Consider the following 21,758-nt stretch of genomic DNA (forward strand, 5'->3'; position numbering starts at 1 on the left):
AAATTGTGCTAACATATTTATGGGAGAATGTTATTGAATATAGCCCACTAACAGAAGTTTATAATAACTGGATTCGGGTATATCAAAGTTAATTGCTTATGATACTGATACAGAATGATACCATTTATGAACATCCATCCATATGCCAAGATCCAAGGTTTTCCAACAGAACATTTCCAGAGCATAACGCTGCCTCAGCCGGCCTGCCTTCTTCCCATAGTGCATCCTGCTGCCATCTCTTCTCCAGGTAAACACGCTCACGCACCCAGCCATCCACCTGATCTAAAAGAAAATGTGATTCATCAGACCAGACAACCTTCTTTGCAAAGTTTCCATTGCAGGCACTTTTGGAGGTGGACAGGGGTCACCATGGGCACTCTGACAGACTGTGTGTCCTGACACCTTTCTATCATGAGCAGCATTGAGTTTTTCAACATTTTGAGCTACAGTAGCTATTCTGTGCAATCCGACCAGACGGATAGCCTTCGCTCCCCACATGCATCAATAAGCCTTGGGCGCCCATGACCCTGACGCCAGTTCACCTGTTGTCCTTCCTTGCATCATTTTTGGTACACTCTCAGAAAAAAAGGTACACGGTGGTACAAATAATGTTCCTCAAAGAACAGTTTTGTACCTTTTCAATAATAGTACCTTTAATGGTACAGGAAAGACCACTGATGATACTGTTTGGTACCTGTTAAGGTACAATTGAAATGAAGGTACATAATTGTTCTCACATCAAGGGTACAGTTATGGACCAAATTACTATTTCATTCATGATTGGTTGCTGTGTTGAGTATTTTGCATAGCAACAAGACACTGATTGGTCGAAATCGCTTCAGCCACGGAAATTTCCGAACTGACAGCGGGAAGCAGCTACACGGCTGCAGTGCGGTCGAGATTATTTTATCAAACTTGAAGAAGACGAAATTTAAAGGTGAGTTCTTATAATTTATGTATATATTTAGTTCACAAGTCTAAAATATAAATGTTTCAGCCACTTAACGTTATTTTAGCGAGTTGCTTTGCTCCAAATGCTTTTTAGCCATTTGACTTGTAAGTTATAACGTTACACTTTTTAATTTTTTTAATGCAATTATTGACTATTATTAAGTCATCACGTGTACAATATATGGCGTTTGTTCTCCATTATCCACCATAACGTTAACTGTTAAATGTTAACTTTGCTATTAGGCGACATGAAACTTATTGCCCAAGGTTGCTGCAGCCGTTACTGCATTTTCAAATAGACCGGAGAGCGGGAACTTCGGGAAGCAGATTACGAGCACGGAGCACCACCACAAGCCATGGCCTCCGCCCTCGTCAGAAGTACTTTAGTGGCTGGACTCGAATTATAAGACGAAGAGAAGAGGAAATTCAAAGGTGGGTTTTATGTTTATGTTTAACCAAATAAAATGTATAAAACGTTACAGCTACTCAACATGATAATAGCGAGTGTAACGTTAAATAGCTTATTTGTACGAATCCAGTCAGTGATAGCCGTCTGCATAATTTTTAAAGCAATTGAGTTTCTGTGTCGTAAGTTCACATTTAAAACATTATTGTTGTAAATGAATGCTCAACCAGAGGTGCCATGCTGGTGTAGCCTACTTTACATTAGTCCACAATGCGGTTTTGGAACAACGTGATTGAGCGCCAACGAACAGTGCGCAGATAAAATAGTTGATCACTCGTTCTGTTTTTGAATGCGATGTCATATACTCAGCTAATGTGTCTTTGATTTTTAGATCATGATGGGGTAAACTGCATGGTAAACTGTCAGTGCTGGTCATCTGAAAGTCTTCCTGCGTCCTCAGCTGTGAGGCAAGTATCAGTACAATGTGTTATTTGAGTTTCTTAATCTTATGATATTCTTTTTTCTGATGAGGTTGAATATTTCTAAGACAAAATGTTTGCCATAATGACAGAGTGATGTCAATCTTGATAAAGCACAGTAACTGCACTTCAAATGAACTCTGAAAGATTTCGGTCACTTAACTGAAAGTATATTCACCTAAAACTCTGACACTCACAAAGTATGGTAACGTTAGCATACCGGTACCAAATGTCAATATGAAATGTAATGTGTAAAATGGCAATGTATTTCTGTAGGCTATTTATATTTACATTTTCTATATGATATGTGCAACATCTGGAGCAAAAAAATATTCAAAATCAATAATATAATAATTTGCATTACTACACTAGCTTTAACATAAAATTAAAACATACATTGAATTTTTTTTAAGTTCAAAAATAGAAAATGAAATGTATTACAGAAATTAGATGTTTAAAATGTTCAAGCAAATATTATAGCAAAACTATAATTTAGGTTATTTTTCCTAGTTGCTTTTACACTCAAAGTTAAGGCACTTGATGCAAAGATCATCTTGGAATCCTTTTTTTAAATCCAGATTGAATTTTGCCACGTTCATCGTGGGTATTTAATAAAAATGCAATCATAAGTGTCTTAACTGTGAGTGTAAATGCAATTAAGGAAAATAGCATTTAAATTATCATTTTGCTACAATTTTACGTTGAACATGTTAAAGGGTTAATTAGTTCACCCAAAAATGAAAATTCTTTCATCAATTACGAGCTTTCTGACCCCCCATAGACAGCTAAGCAACTACCACTTTGATGCTTTAAAAAGTTCCTAAAGTGATTGTAAAACTAATCCATATGAATTGAGTGTTTTAGTCTAAAATTTGTGCTGTATGATGAACAGGTTGAATTTAGGCTTTTATTCATCAATTCACATCAGATAATACGGTAAAAGGAAGCTCTAGCATGTTCCCTTGACATGCGAAAACAAATGAGGTTCATTCTCGTGTGTTGCGCAGCACGTTTGAGAAAGAGGTTTGTTCTCACGTGTCAAGCATGTTCGGTTGAGCTTCTGAAATCTGTTCATCATATAAAGCGATCATGTCTTATGAAAATTTGAACTACGGTAAACTGCTCGATTCAAAAGGATTGGTCTTACGATCTCTTTATGAACTTTTTGAAGCATCAAAGTTTTAGTTGCATGGACTGTCAATGGGGGGACAGAAAGCTCTCAGATTTCATTAAAAAGATCTTCATTTGTGTTCCAAAGATGAACGAAAGTCTTACAGGTTTGGAACAACATGAGAGTGAATAATTAATGACAGAGTTTTTTTAATTTTTGGTGAATTGTGCCTTTAAACATCTCTAATCATTTTGTAATATGTTTAAATTACCGGTATATGTTAAAACAAGTGTAGGAGATGGCTAATTTAATTATATTATTGAATTTGAATTGTCACTTTGCCCCAAACATTGCACATATGGTATGGAAAATGTAAATTTAAATAAGAACATTGCCATTTTATATATTACATTGCCATTTTGCATATTAAATTTCAAAATGTCTTTTGATACCTGAATGCTACCATAATAAAGAGATCGTAAAATAATTTGAATTGAGCAGTTTAGTCCAAGTTTTTCTGTAGAGATACAATCATTTTATATGATGAACAGATTTAATTTAGGCTTTTATTCACATAAAAATATACATCAATTCACACATCAGTTGCAGTAAACAGAAGCTCAATCATGTTTGCTAAACGTGCGAAAACCGATGATGTTCATTCTCATGTGTTTTGCAGCACGCTTGAGCTTCCGCAAGAACCACTGAGGTTTGTTCTCGCTTGTCAAAGCAAGTGCGGTTGAGCTTCTGTTTGTTCAATGTTTAAATGTGAATAAAATCCTAAATTTAATCTGTTTATTATACTAAGCGGTAGTCTCTTCAGACATTTTTTACCAAACTTCTCAATTCAAATGGATTAGTTTAACATTTTACTTTTCTGGGTATTTTATATGAAGCTTTAAGTGAATCATTTAAAACTTTGTGGGAAATGTAAAAATGCAGAAAGTTTTTTTGTGTGTGAAAATTGTTTTCTTATCTGCATTTCAGTTATTCCAGAAAATGGACCGAATGCATGCTGTGGTTGATTTAAGGTGTTTCCAGGATTTCTTAAAGGTATAGTTCAGTAATTTTTTTTAATTCTGTCATTAATTATACACCCTCATGTCATTCCGAACCTGTAAGACCATCGTTTATCTTCGGAACACAAATGAAGATATTTTTGATGAAATCCAAGAGCTTTCTGTTCCTCCATTGGTAGCCTACGCAACTAAAACATTCAAGCCCCAGAAAGGTAGTAAAGACACCATTAAACTAATCCAAGTGACTCCAGTGGTTTAACCTCAATTTTATGAAGCGATGTAAGCTTTGTTTTGCCAAAAAAAAAAAAGAAGCATAATTTACCTCTATATTTACAAAATAATATTATCTAAAGCACATTCATGGAACAACACCCGGTCTTGAGTCAACACAATTCGCATGCGTCGTAGTGCTCCCCCTAATAAATAAAGTGTTAAATTGTGTTTTTTTGCTAAAACAAAGCACCTGCATCGCTTCATAAAATTGGTTAAACCACTGGAGTCACATGGATTACTTCAATGATGTCTTTCCTATCGTTCTGGGCCTTGAATGTGTTAGTTGCATTGCTCCCAATGGAAGGACAGAAAGCTCTCAGAATTTCATTAAAAATATCTTCATTTGTGTTCCGAAGATGAACAAAGGTCTTATAGGTGTGAAATGACATGAGGGTGAGTAATTAACAAAATAATTTTCAGGTTGAGGTTTTTGAGGTTGTTAATTTGAGGTTGGCTAAGCTGAAATCCGTTATAGAAGCACATTACATGGATGCCAAACGAGATGTTGAAGGATGTGTAGTTCACCCAAAAAATGAAACAGTCAATGGGGCCCCATTGACTTCCATAGTATGAAAAATATTCTATGGAAGTTAATGGGGCCCCATCAACTGTTTAATTTTCGATTCTCAAAATATCTTTTTTGTTCAAGTTAACAGATTTGGAAAAACTTGAGGGCGAGTAAATGACAGAATTTTCAGTTCTAGGTGAACTATCCCTTTAAGTCTAGAAGTGAAATTTGAGCTTGTCATTGGAAGTATAAATTTAATAAATTTACATCTGTCTTTACTAATATTGATTCTTCATTATGTTCAGGAAGAACCGGCTATCTCAACTCACTGTGCAGATCTTGGGAATGTCTTGACTGGACGTGTATTCAGTGAGAGGAGAATCTTCAGCAGTGTAAAAATGGAGGGATCTGAAATTGCCGAGCAGTTCGGGTTGGATGATGGTGTTTTAAAAAGTTAAATAAATGCAAGGGTATTGTGTGAAAAGTGGGGGGAAAAAAACAAGTCTAGCTTTGTTGTAGATAAGAAAATATATTTTATGTACTGTAACATTTTTGCATTTTAAATTCTTTCAAATCTTTTTAAAGAAGTGATATTCTGTTAATTTTGCTAAGTCTTTATTGTATTGTGAAATCTTTGATGTATTTACACAAAGATATACTTTACTGTAAGTTGGAATGAAAGTATTCAAATGTTCATATGAATTTGATATGTATTTACAGAAATTATTAAATTGATGCCTTTTTGATTCAGTTGTTGAATGTGCTTGTTATTCAATAGAAAAATAGCCTTTCTCGTAGGAACAAATTTGACACAGTTAAGGTACAAAGGGGCTTGTCACTGGGGCGGTACCTTAAGAGATCAAATTTGTACCTTTGATAAAAGGTACAATATTGTACCAACAAGTTTTTAAAAACAAAAGGTACATTTTGGTTTGCCCATGGTACAAATCATGTCCTTTAAGGTACAAACTGGAATGGAACAAATTTGTTCCTCTATATTAAGGTACAATTTTGTACCAGTAAAAGGTACCGCCCCAGTGACAAGGGTTTGTACCTTCTTTGGTACAAAATTGTACCTTTTTTTCTGAGAGTGTAGGTACTAACCACTGCATACCAGGAACAGCCCAAAAGATATGCCGTTTTGGAGATGCTCTGACCCTGTCTTCTAGCAATCACCATTTGGCCCTTGTCAAAGTCACTCAGATCTTTTAGCTTTTCCATTTGTCCTGCTTCCAACACATGAAATTCAAGAACTGACTGTTTACTTGCAGCTTAATAAATCCCACCTCTTGAGACAGGTGCCATTGTAATGATATAATCAATGCTATTCACTTCACATGTCAGTTGTTTTAATGTTGTGGTTGATCAGTGTGTGTATATATATATATATATATATATATACACACACACAGAGTTGTAATCTACATTATTCAACCCCCATTGCAAATCAAGTTAATTGGCAAAATGTACAATCTTTCAGCTGTTTGCAATGAACATATCAAACAAAAGTAGCTGAAATAGATAAACATAACAATTGTCAAGTGGTTTCCCCAAATTTAACTGAAAATGCAACTTTTAATGACTTCTGCAGTCTCAAAATTATTTAACCCCCTGAATAGAATCCCTCACAACAGCACAAATCTGTAAAACAGCTGTTGTCTCAAGCACACCTGATGCAATTAATCAAGGGTTTCATTAGTTGCACCAGGTGTGCTTGAGCTAGAACACAATATCTGAACAGGGTAGGTTTGTTGAGTGTCACGTTTGAATGCATGTTAGAAATATGGCTAAGTCAAAAGAATGGTCCAAAAAGTTAAGAGAATATATCATCGCCCTTCACAAACAAGGAATAGGATACAAAAAAATAGCGAAGGCCCTAAATGTTCCTTAAGACACCGTTGCTGTTGGAAGCATAGTTCGCAAGTTCAAAGTTAAAGGAACAGTGTTTACTCTACCTGGTCGGGGCAGAAAAAGGAAGCTACCAGATTTCTGAGAAGACAGGTTCAGAAAAACCCTCGAGTGACTGCAAAAGACCTGCAGCAAGACATGGTGGCAACAGGCACTGAGGTTTCATCTTGAATAGTAAGGCACGTACTAAACGCATGCGGTTTCCATGCCAACTCCAAGACGTACACCACTACTGACCCAAAAGCACAAGAGGAAATCCTAGGTGAAAACATCATGCCGTCAGTGAGGAAGCTGAAGCTTGGGCGTCATTGGACCTTCCAACAAGACAATGATCCCAAGCATACCTCAAATTCCACCAAGGCTTGGGTGCAGAATGGCACCCAGGATGGAAGATTCTGCAGTGGCCATCACAGTCACCTGACTTGAACCCCATAGAAAATCTCTGGTGGGATTTGAAGAAGGCGCTTGCAAAACGCAAATCCAAGAATATTACTGAACTGGAGGCCATTGCTCATGAGGAATGAGCTAAGATCCCTCAGAAACACTGCCAGAAGCTGGTGTCTGGTTATACATCTCGTTTTCAGCAGGTCATAACAGCAAAAGGGTGTTATACTAAGTACTAAAGATGCTTGTCATGAAGGGGTTGAATCATTTTGAGACTGCAGAAGTCAATAAAAGTTGCATTTTCAGCTGAAATTGGGGAAAACGCTTTGTTTGATTTGTTCATTGCAAACTTGCATAATTGCATAATAAATACAACTGTATACACACACACACACACACACACACACACACACACACACACACACACACACACACACACTAGATAGATAGGAATTAGCTTTAAATATTGAGGGAGTTTTTGTCTTTCAGTCTCTTGCTTTGTTGCTATGACATCCACCCTGCAATAACAATTCCATCTGTGTATTTTTCCTTTCCTTTTTCATTAACAATCTTACCCAATAGCCAATGCAGAGACTGTCCAGAGCTTTACCGGCTGAAGGGAAATAATTTCACTAATTTACCCTATCCAGCAATGTCCTCTTTAGTTTTGAGGGGTTTAATCCATTGAAAGAACAAAAAGTGTTTGGCTATTATAATTTTGAACCATTAATTCACTTACACATCACCATATAATGTCAAGCAAATTCATACAGCTGTGACAAAAACTAGTGATATCTGAGTGGGTGAGTAATTACTTAATTATCCGTAATTACTCTGTCCATTTCTACCAGTTTGACCCATTCAGCAAATATCCCCTTCAAATTCATTGCATGATTAGAATCTCAATGAGCTCAAAGGAGGCAAATGACATTCACACACTATGATCATATATTTTGAGGCATTTTTATAATGTTGCACCTTTTCTCATTCAAATTATTTTGAGGAGGCACTGACTCCCTTTACCTCCTCCTCAGAAAAAGAAAACCCTCAGTATGACTGCCAGATCCACATGGATAGTTCAATACTGAACTATGATGTCCAAAAATAAGAAATTAAATAAGACCAACATTTATATGTCTACAACCAGTATCCAACATTTATATGTCTACATAGCCATTATACATCTTATTTAGGTATATCTGCCAATTTTATGGCTAAATGACTAAATGAAGATTCATTTTAAGCAATTGTATTTGATTTCTTTCACTTAGGGGAGCATCTATAAAATGAGTATGAATAATCCATTGATATCTTTCTTACTCCTTCTTGCACTACATTTTTGAGGTAATCTGGTTTCCTCATCAGCAGACAAGCTTGCTCTGCTGTCAAGTACACACTACAAGAACATCCCTGAGTGAACTCTGCAGACCTGGAGGAAGTATCCTTTTCCCTGGGGAGACCTCCTGAATTTTCCTTTTAGAGATCAAGCTGAATAAAACTCCCTCTCGCTCCTGTGCTCAAAGAAAATCCCTAAAGCGTTTCCCATGGATGCAGAGGTAATAATAAATGGTCTGTCTCAGTAGAAAAACATTTTACACCGCAAGCTCCACTCCTCTACTTGGTGGTATTATGTAACAAATTGATTTTAAACTAATTTACATTTTAGTGATTATGTTATTTAATAACACTAATGACCAATTTAACACTATGACTAAAAATGTTTAATTATTTACCGAGAATTATTTTTTAAATATACTCTATCATTCTCGATCACCCTCTATCAAAAGTTTTGGGCCAGTATGATAAAAACATAATAATAATAATACTTGTATTCAGCAAGAATATAAATTGATAAAGTGACAGTAAAGACATTTATAATGTTACAAAATAAATGTTGTTCTTTTGAACTTTCTATTCATCAAAGAATCCTTAAAAAAATTGTATCAACAAAAATACAGCACAACTGTTTTCAACGTTGATAATAATAAGAAATGTTTCTTGAGCAGCACATCAACATATTGGAATGATTTCTGAAGGATAATGTGACACTGAATACTAATGAATAGTAATGGCTGCTGAAAATTAAGCTTTGTCATCACAGGAATAAATTACATTTTAAAATATATTCAAATTCAAAACAATTATTTTAAATTGTAATAATATTTCACAACAACACTGTTTTTACAGAATGTTTGATCAAATAAATGCAGCCTTGGTGAGCATAAGAGACTTTCAAAATCATTACAAAATCAATCTTACCAGCCCAAGAATGTAACATGAACAATGTAAGGAAAAGTGCTACCAAATTATCTGCCATTACCATTGTCATCTGATATTTGAATAAAACTATCTTTTCAGAATAGCTCTAAGAATGAAAATGTGAAGTGATTTTAGGTTCTTTGGGTTCTTAGAACAGGCTAATTAATTTGTCCAAAGGGAAAGCTTTGAACAGACATTCAAACCACTTTGTCTGAGGCATTATGTCACTCTGGCCTATAATTCCCAGTCAAACTTCTGTCTATAAATTTCAAACCCTAAAAATGTCCAACTAAGCTGAACACACTTGAATGATTATTTTCTTTGATGAAACACTGCAATCCATCTTGCTTTAGTGTTTTGCTGCTTTGAAGAGAGCTTGTAGTGCTTTGGTGGATATTGGGCTCAATAGAGGCACTGTGTACACGTGGAAATTGGAGCTCCCGAGAGATCAGCCCCTCCACTTTCAGCTTCTGATTGCCCTGTAAGACCCTCAGGAGAGTGCGGCTAACCTCACGCCTCACAGTCCATACAGATTTTATCATCCGCTGACTCTGGACCCCAGTCAGTCACCTCAGAGAGGCGGTGCCACTTCACAATTGGCTATCAATTACCACAAACACCTCTGAACTCAGGTTGTCAGTCATATGTCAGCTATCTAACAGTAATTAGTGCTGGGAAAGCCTAATACATTTCCACCTCTCAGTCGCAATTCTTTCAATGTTTAGCCATTTATAACCTCAAAACAATTTGTACTTAAAATATCCAATACAAGGGCCAAATTTACTAACAGCTTCCACTAGCAAGCATTAAAAAATAGGGGATTTAAATACTGTCAGGATTTACTAAAGACACGCAAAATAGAGCTGAAAAGGCGTGGACAGGGTTATTTTTGCGGCTGACCTTATTGCATATGTATTTGTAGTGTTCCTTTCAGATGCAAAATGTATGGCAGAAGAGTATTTAAATGAATCATGCAAGGTGATTTACAGTTGTAATCGAAATGATTCATTAGTTGCACCAGGTGTGCTTGAGCTAGAACACATGACATAAATATGAAATATTTTGTTGCTGCTGTTGTAATTCCTGAGGCTGGAGTTTGCAGAACATCTACAAAGGTTTGTGATCATGCAGACATGCACATACAGTTACGTAACTTTCTATGTCCCTTACTGGTATCTGTGTGTAAATACAAGTACAGTTTAGTCAACTCAAATATCCGAGTTGTCACTTAGTTCAACTTCACATTTCAAGTTAACTAAACTTGACATTTTAAGTCAGCACAAATACTTCAAAAAAATTTTTTTCTGTGTATATTAGCATCTTTAAATGAACAAACTTACATTTTAAGAGTTCACAATGTATGAAACAGATATGAAAAACTCCTAGCTTGCTATCAATAATGAATGGGCTCAAACATCTGACATAACTTAAACTCACTTCCTCTTCCATCAAGACACGGGACTGCTGAGGTGAAAGAGGGATGCTGGAAGAATTGGCAGTGTGATCTAGGAAAGCAGTTGTTTATATACCATCATCTTTACTGAGTTGTGAGTTTATATCTGAACTTTTGTTGGAATCTCTTTATAGAATGTCTCTTTTTTGGGTATTCTGGATATCTCCTTCACCAGATCTTAGACATTGATACTTTTATGATGAAACTTGTGATTTACATAACAAGAGAGATCAAAATAAAACAGATTTTTGGATTGACTGGGTTGCTAGTAAATGTTTTAATGAACATTTCTGGTCTGTGTTGATAAGGGGTTTATTCAGAGGGAGGTACCTTAATTATTGGAAGAAATTGTGTTGAAAGCTATTTTTATGTTGTTGAGTAAAAGTACTCATCCGATAAACTGATACACATGTTCATCCCGTAAAGTGTACTCTTGTGTAAGGTCAAACTAATTTTTTAAATATGTTGGGCTTTTAAGTTTACTCTGCTTTTAGCAGAGATAACATTTAAACTAAAGGTAAGTACAGACACAAAAACCATCTCAAATTGGTTTTCTTTACTCAGTCAGCAGGGGTTCTTTTTACATAATGATCAATAAAGATAATTAAGCCTAGAGCAACATCTGCTTCAGATAAATGTTTGCAGCTTCTGCTACCAATGGCATTGGTGTTTGGGAGAGATTTTTAATCATTGGAAGATGTTATGGCTCTTGTACTGTCATGGCTCTTGTTAGACGATGGAAAAGGAAGTGAGTTTAAGAGCTTAAATCCTAAAAGATGTGTGCTTCGAAAACAGATCAAAGGTCAAAGGATACACAAACCAGATGGCGTTTCTCATACTTCCCAGGTAGAGGAATCATAGCTGCCTGTCTCAAGGTACAATTAGAGTCCTTATGTCTTGAGGTAAGTGTGCCAGTGACTCAAATTGTGGTAGTACGTTTTGTTGTACGTTTTGTAACAAAAGAATGACATATATTGTTACAAATACTATTATAAAATGCTGACCATTATTTCACTACATATTCTAAATATTAACCTGTTCCTTGGTGGTTTATATATATTTTTTTTTAAATCGAGCAAAACAGCAAGATTTTAGAATTTGGATTATGTATTACTAAACTTCCTTTATTCTCATTTATGTTATTTTTAATTTCATATCATATCAGCATTTGTAGCATTGAAAGCATCTAAAATGTAAAAGTATTTATGTATGCACACCCCACTCTGATCTAAACCTAACCATTTCTCAACAATATATAAGAAACAAAAACAATTTTAGTTAAAATAATCATAATTAAGTGATAATTTTGAAAATGATTTTCATTCATTTTAACGAGTCAGCTTGGGTGACTAGAATCCTTCGAAATGAGCTGAATATGGCTATTACACAGAACAGAAAAAAATGGTTTTAAATGTCAAATTAGGCAAATAAGTTCAATGTCATCACATTTATTTAACATTTAATTGATCTCATTGAAAATACATTGAAATCAACATATTCATTTCACAAATTCAATGTTAAAAATATCTATAAATTCGTTCATTTCCAAACTTGTAATAAGTAAAATACTTAGGTTTTAGATGCTGTCGATACATTAACATGTATAATATACACTAGTGTCACAGTTTGCTAGAATCACACTTTATGCACAAATGAGATCATTGTTTTTTGAAATGTAAATCATTCCCCAATGATACAACTTACCCTGTATAAATTGCCTTTTTTTATTTCAGATGATAGCAGGCATCCTGAAAAGATAATTAGTTGTAAAATGAAATGGAGGTCTACAGCATATAAATAGTTTATATAGTGGACCTCCATTTCATTTTTCCTTGCCTAGGGTAAGTAAAAAGTGGCACAGTTTACCGCACTTATCTTCTGCAAAAGAGCTCTCTAAAACATGTTTGATTTCTGCAAAAAAAGGTCTGCATCTCACAATAATTTATTCATTAGAATAAAACCAAACCCAGGCCTTCGTGCCTTGGCAGAGATAAGGGAACTCCAAAAGTTGCAATGAAGCTAAATGGCCCATAATTGGGCAGAGATACTTGAAGTGAAAATCATCCCTGAGCACACGCACAGCTGGACCTCTCCGAAATGTTCTCACTCCAGGCGTGACTCCTACATGAGTGTGCCGCAGAGCCAGTAAGAATAGAGGCTGGATTGAGGCGTTTCTGTGTAATTATGTATTGAACTAGCCGTGGGGAATGACCCAGTTTCATTGTAATTGCCAGCAACATTCTGCGAGTCCATTGGTGACATCTCTTCCCTGTCAGCCCACATCTCTAACAGCTCAACAAAGATTCTCTATAATTGTTTGTTCTGGGTTGGAGGGTTTTTTCCAAATGGGGAGACTCGTGTGCAAAACCAATACACAAGTCATGTGTCTAAGGACTGTCACGGCTGAGATCATCATTAAAGCCATCCTCCAGTGTAAATGAAACATGCTATTGATTGAGTGAACACTGATTTCAATGAAAGCTGAAGACAGATTAATGATATCAGTGTGCAGAAGAGCCAAACATATATAGAGCACATACAGTGCAGGTTGTAGAAGAGCATATGGACACATTCACACTCATGATAATGGATGTGGATCAAAGTCAATTAATCCATTCATGCTGATAACAAAATGTCAGACCTATTGCAAACACTTAATGAGAAGTAGGTATATTGCAATGTTTTTTTCAATATTATCATGAGTGTCTGGGGAAAAAGGTCTCCAATCTCATGACAAGAATATATTCACAATCTGTCTTTACAATCCTTCAGCAGTTCAACAGAACTGTGCATAGCATTGCAAAAGAACAGTAAACAGAAGTGTTCACTGGAAAAGAAAAATAATACTATTCCAGTAAATGCATTTCACACCTATAATGACTATAACAAAACACTTACTGTATATAGAATAATCCTTTTACATATGCGTCAATAATACTCTGATAATTGGAACCAGGTTTACCTTCCTTTGTCTGTCTGTCTCTCTCTTCTGGATTTTGGCTATTGTGATTAGCTTCTGTCACTGTCATTGTCCTGAAATTCTTCCCACCTTCTGCTGTAACAGCCATGGCATTCATACTTAAAGTGGTATGAAGCACATTGTGACATTACCTACGGGCAGAGTTGTAGTTGAGACTAGCTTATTTGAGTCAAGACCAGTACCACATGAGGTTGAGTCCATGACAAGACCAAGGCCATGAATATATGGTCTTAAACCGACTCAGACCTCATGGTCTCAGTCTTGACCTTGACTTGAATGAGCTGGTCTCGACATCTTCAACATTCCCTAAGGATAGTTCACCCAAAAATGTTGTTACAAACCCATATGACTCTCATCCTTCATGGGATACAATAAACGGAGGCTGATTTCTCATACAAAACTATCATATGGTTTCACATTGACTATATTTTATGATACTTTTATGGTGTTTTTGCGGCTTGAAATGTTTAGTCTCCATTCATTGCATTTGAATAGAAAAGAACAACCCACGATACACAACATTTTTCCTACAGTGCTCAAATGAGAATAAAAACTCTTAAGAAGTGTTAATATTCTTAACACTTAAATGGTTAAAAATGACATATGGGTGAATAAATTACAGAATTTTCATTTTGGGGCCAACTATCCCTTTAAACTGTGATAGTAAAGTTAGAATAAAATACATACACTACAGTTCAAATATTTGGAATCGGAGCAAAAACACTGTAAACATAGTAATACTGTGAAATACTAATACAATTTAAAATAACTGTTTTCTATTAAATATATTTAACATTTATTTTATTCCTGTGATGGAAAAACTGAATTTTCTGCAGCCATTACACCTGTCTACAGTGTCACATGATCCTTCAGAAATCATTCTAATATGCTGCTCAAGAAATAGGTCTTATTATTATTATCAATGTTGAAAATAGTTGTGTTGCTTAAAAGGGTGGTATAATGCCCCTTTTTACAAAATGTAAATTAAGTCTGTGAAGTCCCCAGAGTGTGTATGTGAAGTTTTAGCTCAAAATACCCCACACATCATTTTTCATAGTATGTTAAAATTGTCCCTTTTTGAGGGTGAGCAAAAACACATCGTTTTGTGTGTGTCCCTTTAAATGCAAATGAGCTGCTGCTCCCGGCACAGAGGGTGGAGCTTCAAGAGCTTGTGTCTTAGCAACTAGCAGATATGCATTAAAATGTCAGAAACTGTTCTGCCTTTTATGTTCAAACCGGAGTCGGACAAAGATGGAGAGACTCAGGAAGAAGTGACAACATGTAGAATGCAACAGGACGTTTCAGAAATGGTTAGTTGATGAATTTATTTTGCTGATGTGGAGTTAACTATCTTCAAGTCATTGATTAGCATATTCTGTCATGATAATCTATAAATCGCTCGTGTGGGAACTGTTGTAAGATGCCTACAGAGTGACATGCCATTTGTGGTCCATACTGTATTGCAAGAAATGTGAAAAGACGGATGCGACAGCTTGAGCAGACTTCCAAATGTGCTCTACTACAACAACTCTTCCTCTTCTCATGGACTTCACCCCCTTTGTTGTGTTTCCAGGGGTGGGGTTTATGTAAATTGATGTCACTAACCCGGGAGGAAGCTTGTGTAGTCCCTATCAGTCGTTTGTTATAGTCCTTAAAAAGCGATTTCTGTAAAAGATAATATCTCCCTTTGCTTTGAACTTTGAGCATTTTAACTTGCAGATGTTGTTTATGCTCAAACAGCAACATTAGACACTAATTTAAGTTAGAAAAGTGAAATCATAATCAACCACCCCAAAAATAATAATTCAGGATTCTTTGATAAATAGAAAGTTTGAAAAAGCAGCATTTATTTTTGCAACAGTATAAGTATTTTATGTCACTTTAGATCAATTTAATGCATCCTTAATAAATAAATCTTACCAACCTCAAACTTTTTAACGGTATTGTACCATTTTTAACCATCCAGTAACTACAGCAGATGACTGCCCATTTCCTGCCATCTCTCTCAATTACAAAAGTGATTTTTGGCATTTGTTTCTGATGGATAGGTTTAGCTTTTATCTTAGAATTCATTTTGAGATTCAGAATATTGCCTTATATCCTGTAAAGCGAGCCTTCGTGTACATTGCCACAGTGCCAAGAGGAGAGACATTTTCTGTTATTGAACCTGAAAGCAAGCTGGAACATTGTGTTAGTGAACTAAGTATCCAAACACTGTTACATAACTGGCAATGAAGGCTGAGAGAAAGTCAAAATGCTTTCAAAAATCAAGTTTATTTACAATATATTGTATTGCTTGTGGGAAAACTACACATCAATGAAGCAGAGACTGGGGGCTTGTCATCTGAACTGCATCAGAAGGCCAGGTGATTTATTCTCAACTGCCTTTTTTTGTTCTAATCACAGGACCAGAGTAACACTGGAATGTGTCCCAATCAGTAGCAACAGAAACTGCAGGAAACACAGCTGTCTCTTCCTCTCTTATAACTCTTTTTTATGACTTCTGTTGCGCCTTACTCATAGTCTGTTCATTCATTCTCTCATACAAAGTTCTAAAGTAAACTGTCTGTGGAAAAGTAGAAGCCAATACCACAGAAAAACTGACTCATCTAAAAAGCACCAACACAATCCAAATGAAAGCATTGGATACCTGAGAAAGTCTCAATACAGTGGCATAAGGACAATAGTGCCCTGTTCCAGGCGCTGGGCTCCCCTCCTCAGGCTTTGTCTGAGGTCAGGGCTTCCCCAGTGACATCACTGCTCAGCTGATTTTAAGCATCCGTTTTTTATTATTTCAGGGCATACACAAAGGCTTCCTTACAGGCTCTCTATTCACATTTGGTGGACAAACCTGAGACTGAATTTAACTAAAGAGACGGGAAGTCTGATTTCGAATTTCATTTTCTGTGAATGGTTTTATTTAAAAATTTCTCAACTTTAATTCGAAACATGACATTATTAAAAGTGTGTTATGATTAATTAACCGTATTTGATTGAACAAATAAGAAATACTCTAGGTAATTGAGCTATTTGTCGCATTATAATAAACATGAAGTATATCCCAAGGACCATGTCCCGTGGCCAATGTGCCAATCTAATGCTAACATCAAAGGACCGAATTTAGGTTTTTTTGAAAAATGGGAAGCGCAACAATAACGTGACCCAGCTGGAGTGTTCCTGCTCCAGATTTGAGAGCTTTTAAAAGCTCAGGCCTGGAGCCATAGACTGCTTTCAGAAAGGAAGCGATTGAAGAAAAAAAGATAGAAAGAAACAAACGAGTAGATGTTGTATAGGAATGATTCGTTTTGTAGTGAACGAGCACTGTGAAAGTTAATCGATTCTATTGGTGTGGACTGCTGCTGAAAACCCATCCTCATTGTAGACTGAGTCTAATGATGTCTCCAGTGGATTCTCAGTATTGAACCAAAACATTCCTTCTGATCCAGACAGAATTGGATTTGCCATCAAAAAAAGTGACATTTGTGCTATTTGATGAAGAAAAAAAAAATGTCTAGCCTGATTCAGGTTTATTTGTACTGTATATAATGTTTGCATGTATGGATATGTACGCTGAAACATGTAATAAAGATATATATATAATATTTACATACTGTATGCATAGCTTCATAAAAGTACAAATCATTTTCAGCACTGATAATAAGAAGCAGCAAATCAGAATATTAGGATGATATCTGAAGGATCATGTGACACTGAAGATGAATAATGGCTGCTGAAAAATCAGCTTTACCATCACAGGTATAGATTACATTTTAAATTATATTACAATAGAACAGTTATTTTAAATAGCAACTTTTTTTTTTTCAATATAACTTTTTACTGCACTTTTAATTACAGAATTTATGCAGCCTTTAGAGACGTATATCAAAAACGTTAAAATCTTACTGACCCCAAACCTTTGAATGGTAGTGTAGCCTATAGGCAGATAAATGTAAAGCGACAAAAATTTGTTACAATTTTTATAAACATTATATACTATCAAATTCAACATTTTAATTCCATGAATTCAATATTATAATGAATTTGTACATTTATTGCTTAAACGCCTATGTTTTAGATAGGCGCATGTAAATGTAAATTTTTTGTCTTTATCCAGTAAATGTATATGAAAATGTATGCGTGCTAGAAGAACCGGCTTACATATGAATACCTGCCATTACTAATGAGATCACGTTGATATGCATCTTTCTCTGCTTGTGTCCTCTTATAAGGACATCATCTCACCGTCTGCATGGATTACAAAGACATACTGTCACAACCGTCATTCTATAGAAAAGGGAAAATAAGCTGTTATCCATCATCTTCAAGAGTAAAGTCACAAATCTTCAAAGAAACTACTTCAGGATAACTAACAAAAAATACTGTGCATTGAAATATGTGATTTGCATTCAAGTTGCTGCAGCTCAGGGCTAGAACAGAATAGTGGCATCTGGAAATGATCAAGTTTCAAGTAGTTAAGGGGTAAATGGACAATTTCACAGGCTTAACTTTATCCGGGTGCATTGCAGACAGATGGAAAATAACGCAGTTCACCTACATTTCTCACTTTTTCTGACACAATGTCAACTACGTGATAATGGTGTTGAAATCCTGTTATATTAAAAACATCTTTAGATTTAGTCAGTTCAGTCAGTCCATTTATTCTAGGGGCTATCCATATTTTAATATTTAGCCAGCAGATTTACCCAGTGGTCTGGCAGTTAAACCTGGCTCGGGAAGCTGTTAACTTGTAGATGAGAGGTCTTTAGATGAAAAGGAAGATGAAATACTTCTCTATGCATTTCTCTGGATTCCAAAAGACAGTTGGGGATTGAAACAGAAATGGAGATCTATGACCTTCCTCACTGTTTATCTTTCCTCTTAGGGTCAATCCTACCTAAAACAGGGGCACATGCTGCCACAGGTCAGTGCACATGGCACCAATTAAGAGTTCAACAAGATGTCTACAGACATTAGTATAGGTTTTGCGAATAAGCGAACCAGACGTGCCTTAGTTTTAAAACTATTTTTACACAAGGTGAAATGAAGGACCTGATTAGCATTAACTTAAAAAAAGAATATTCCAAATTCAATACAAGTTAAGATCAGTCCAGACCACTTGTGGCATAATGATATTAGTGTATGGGAGGAAAAGCTTACTTTTCTGTGTAAAGTTATATCCAGTTTTATAGCTTAATTGCATTGACAACACAATGCCTAAACAACCATACAAATGACTAGAACAACTTTACAGCCGTAATAATAAAGCTTTAACAAATAAAATTAAAGTACATATTTAAAAAAAAAAAATTATAAGCTTCATAGTTATGCTTTTAAATCCTCCACAAATTGGCACCATTTACTTCCATTGTAAGCGCCTCATGTAAACTTAATTTTTTTATGTAATTTTATAAAGGCAATTCTGCCATAAATGCAGATTAAAGGGATAGTTCACCCTAAAATGAAATGATCCCATGCCACACGAGTCAAATTCCAAGTGTTCTCGGGGTATATGATGAAATTGTATGCATTATTTTTAACGAAAATTCTGACCTTGGCCATAGTGCACGGCAAAGCGACGATCTGTGATACTTTTCGTGTTTTTTAAAAAGCTTGATGCTGGTCGCTATTCATTGCCATTATATGGATGAGCGTAAGCAGGACATTTTTTTTTTTAATTCTCCATTTGTGGTCCATTAAATAAAGAAGGACATACGGTATTAGAGCAAGCTTAACTTTTATTGAATCTGGAATATTTCTTTAATGCCGTATCTGAGTGGATGTAGAGAAAAAGTGACTTTAACACTAATAGTCTTAAACGAAGGCCATTTCAGAGCATATATATATATATATATATATCTCGAACAGTACATCTTTGTTTTCCCTCTGAGGTCATGACTTCCTGTGGCTTGCCAGAAGGTTTGCAGACATTTCACAGTCTAGGTGAACCCCTGCTACTTTTTGTATGTTTATACAAAGCATTGTGCCATGCTACAGGGTTTTACTGAGACCCTTGGTCATCCATCAATGTCTCTCCTGACTTCCTCTGTCTGTGGGCCACCATTTCATTCATTATGCACTTGTTTCTCTTGTTTACAAAGTCCTATAATATAAACTTTTAAGTAACACTTTACAATAATGATCCATTAGTTATTGTTAATTATTGCATTAACTAACAATGAGCAATAGATCTTTGTTAGCGTTTGTTAATATAAATACAACTGTTCATTGTAAGTTCATGTTAGCTCAGGTCAACAGATACAACTTTAGAAAATAAAGTTATAGTAAATAACTTTAGTAAATGTTAAAATTAACATTAAGATTAATAAATGCTTTGATGCTTTAAATGCTGAAATGCTTTGAAAAGTATTTTTCATTGTTAGTTCATGTTAACTGATGTTAACAAATACCTTATTGTAAAGGATCACTTTTTGTTTTTATTCCATTTTTCTTTTGAGATGATTGATAACAACATCCCGAAGTTTAAGATTTAGGATGAGGAAAAACAAATATTTCACATAACAATGGTTTCCTCACACAAGTCCCACAAGGCTTCTAGACGGAGGAAAATTGACTAGAGTTGTCCTCAATGAGAACCATTTCTTCTCAGAGTAACTGAAACAAAATTTAGTGCTGGAGCGTTCACAGCTTTGGGTCTGTGAATTCCCCATTCTATTACCGCATCCAGCAGAGGGGCAAAATGAGTTCACCATGTTGTAGAGGTGTCTAGGCCTCTACTCAACATGTCTCTCTTTCTTTCTCTCTCTCATTCCCTAGAACCACAGAGGGACCACTTATGCTGTCCTCTCCTTTTCTTAGCCTCCTTCTGTTATATAATTCAATGCTACTGTTTAAACACCTCTACTTCAGACCTCCAAACATAAGTGTAACCACCAAATAACTGTGATTTTCGTAGAACAACACATCCTACCACGCAAACTACAGGCATGCTCCAGGTGCCCGTGTAGGTGCATGACCCTGTAAACGTATGTTAGTGACAAGATCAAAGTAGAAGGTTATTTTAAGAGGTGTAACGTTCACTGTAGGCTATGTTTGGAGAGCTAAATAAATAAGTAGAGGTAATCTGTAAAAATTAAGAGAAGGTGTTTAAAGTAATAAGCGGTTTCGGGGAGTAAGTAACTGAAAGTAGAAATATGCTGACTTCTCTGAAAAATGAAAACTCTGTCATCATTTACTCACCCTCATTTCGTCCCATATCTGTATGCCTTTCCAACTTCTGTGGAACACAAAAGAAGATAACTGAATAAACATCCGGTTGGATGAATTCACTACAATGGCAGAACATTGTGATTCACTTTAACACTTACTAAAGTACACAAGAGTCAAAAAGTACATGTGGCTGGCTGTTCATTTGCCAGGTGTGTTTTGTGTGTTTTGGTGAACAACAACCTGATATTTAACCCACTTTATACAGGGTTGCCAACTCTCACACATTTAGCGCTTTCAGGCTTTGTCTCGCGCTGCCCAAGTAAATCTCATGGCAAATTAAAAAAGCCAACATACTGCTCAGACCATTTGGCGTATGACATCAAAAATCGTGAAAGTGATTCGAAAGCTGTGCTTCGCAGTCGCTTTCGCTGTATTTTGATGTCACACGCCGTTCAGGCTGCATGCGCAGCGCCACATTAAGTCGATTGAACATTACATGAGAATGTTGTTCAAAAATACACTCCAAATCTTTTTCCCAGTTGGATTTAGGAGATGGTGTACCCTCTCCATAAAACCCAATGAAATTGTCATACATATAGGATACAAAACTTTTAGCCATAAATGGACATTGGCAGCTTCACTTTTCTACAATGGAAGAGAGTAAAGGAGCGTCGTCCATCTTTTTTTACAGTCTAAAAAGGATCAAAAGATTTCTGGTATTGCCATCCTTGTGGGGAAAGATAAGTATGATTTTTATTTATGTTTTTGAAATAAGTTTATTATGCTCACCAAGGCTGCATTTCTTTAATGAAAAATATAGTAAAAGCAGTAATATTGTAAAATATTATTTTAGCTAATTT

General features: G+C 35.7%; 1 protein-coding gene and 1 long non-coding RNA gene across 2 annotated transcripts in view; one reads left to right on the forward strand and one right to left on the reverse strand.

Annotated features, from left to right (window-relative positions):
• tncb (tenascin Cb) overlaps positions 1-21,758 on the reverse strand; it is a 94,163-nt gene that overhangs the window by 62,384 nt on the left and 10,021 nt on the right. Inside the window, exons 4-7 of the mRNA XM_084113327.1 lie at positions 20,929-20,965; positions 17,900-18,015; positions 13,714-13,862; positions 122-282 (exon numbers count right to left, since the gene is read on the reverse strand). The gene's annotated coding sequence lies outside the window, so the exon portion shown is untranslated. The remainder of the gene's footprint in view (positions 1-121; positions 283-13,713; positions 13,863-17,899; positions 18,016-20,928; positions 20,966-21,758) is intronic.
• Positions 589-6,082, forward strand: LOC311083945. The gene is made up of 4 exons (XR_014606391.1): positions 589-1,383; positions 1,749-1,824; positions 3,935-4,000; positions 5,053-6,082. It is a non-coding gene; the product is annotated as an uncharacterized lncRNA (long non-coding RNA).

This window comes from Abramis brama (genome assembly GCF_963993115.1).
Source record: "Abramis brama genome assembly, chromosome: 5".
NCBI classification, from domain to species: domain Eukaryota; kingdom Metazoa; phylum Chordata; class Actinopteri; order Cypriniformes; family Leuciscidae; genus Abramis; species Abramis brama.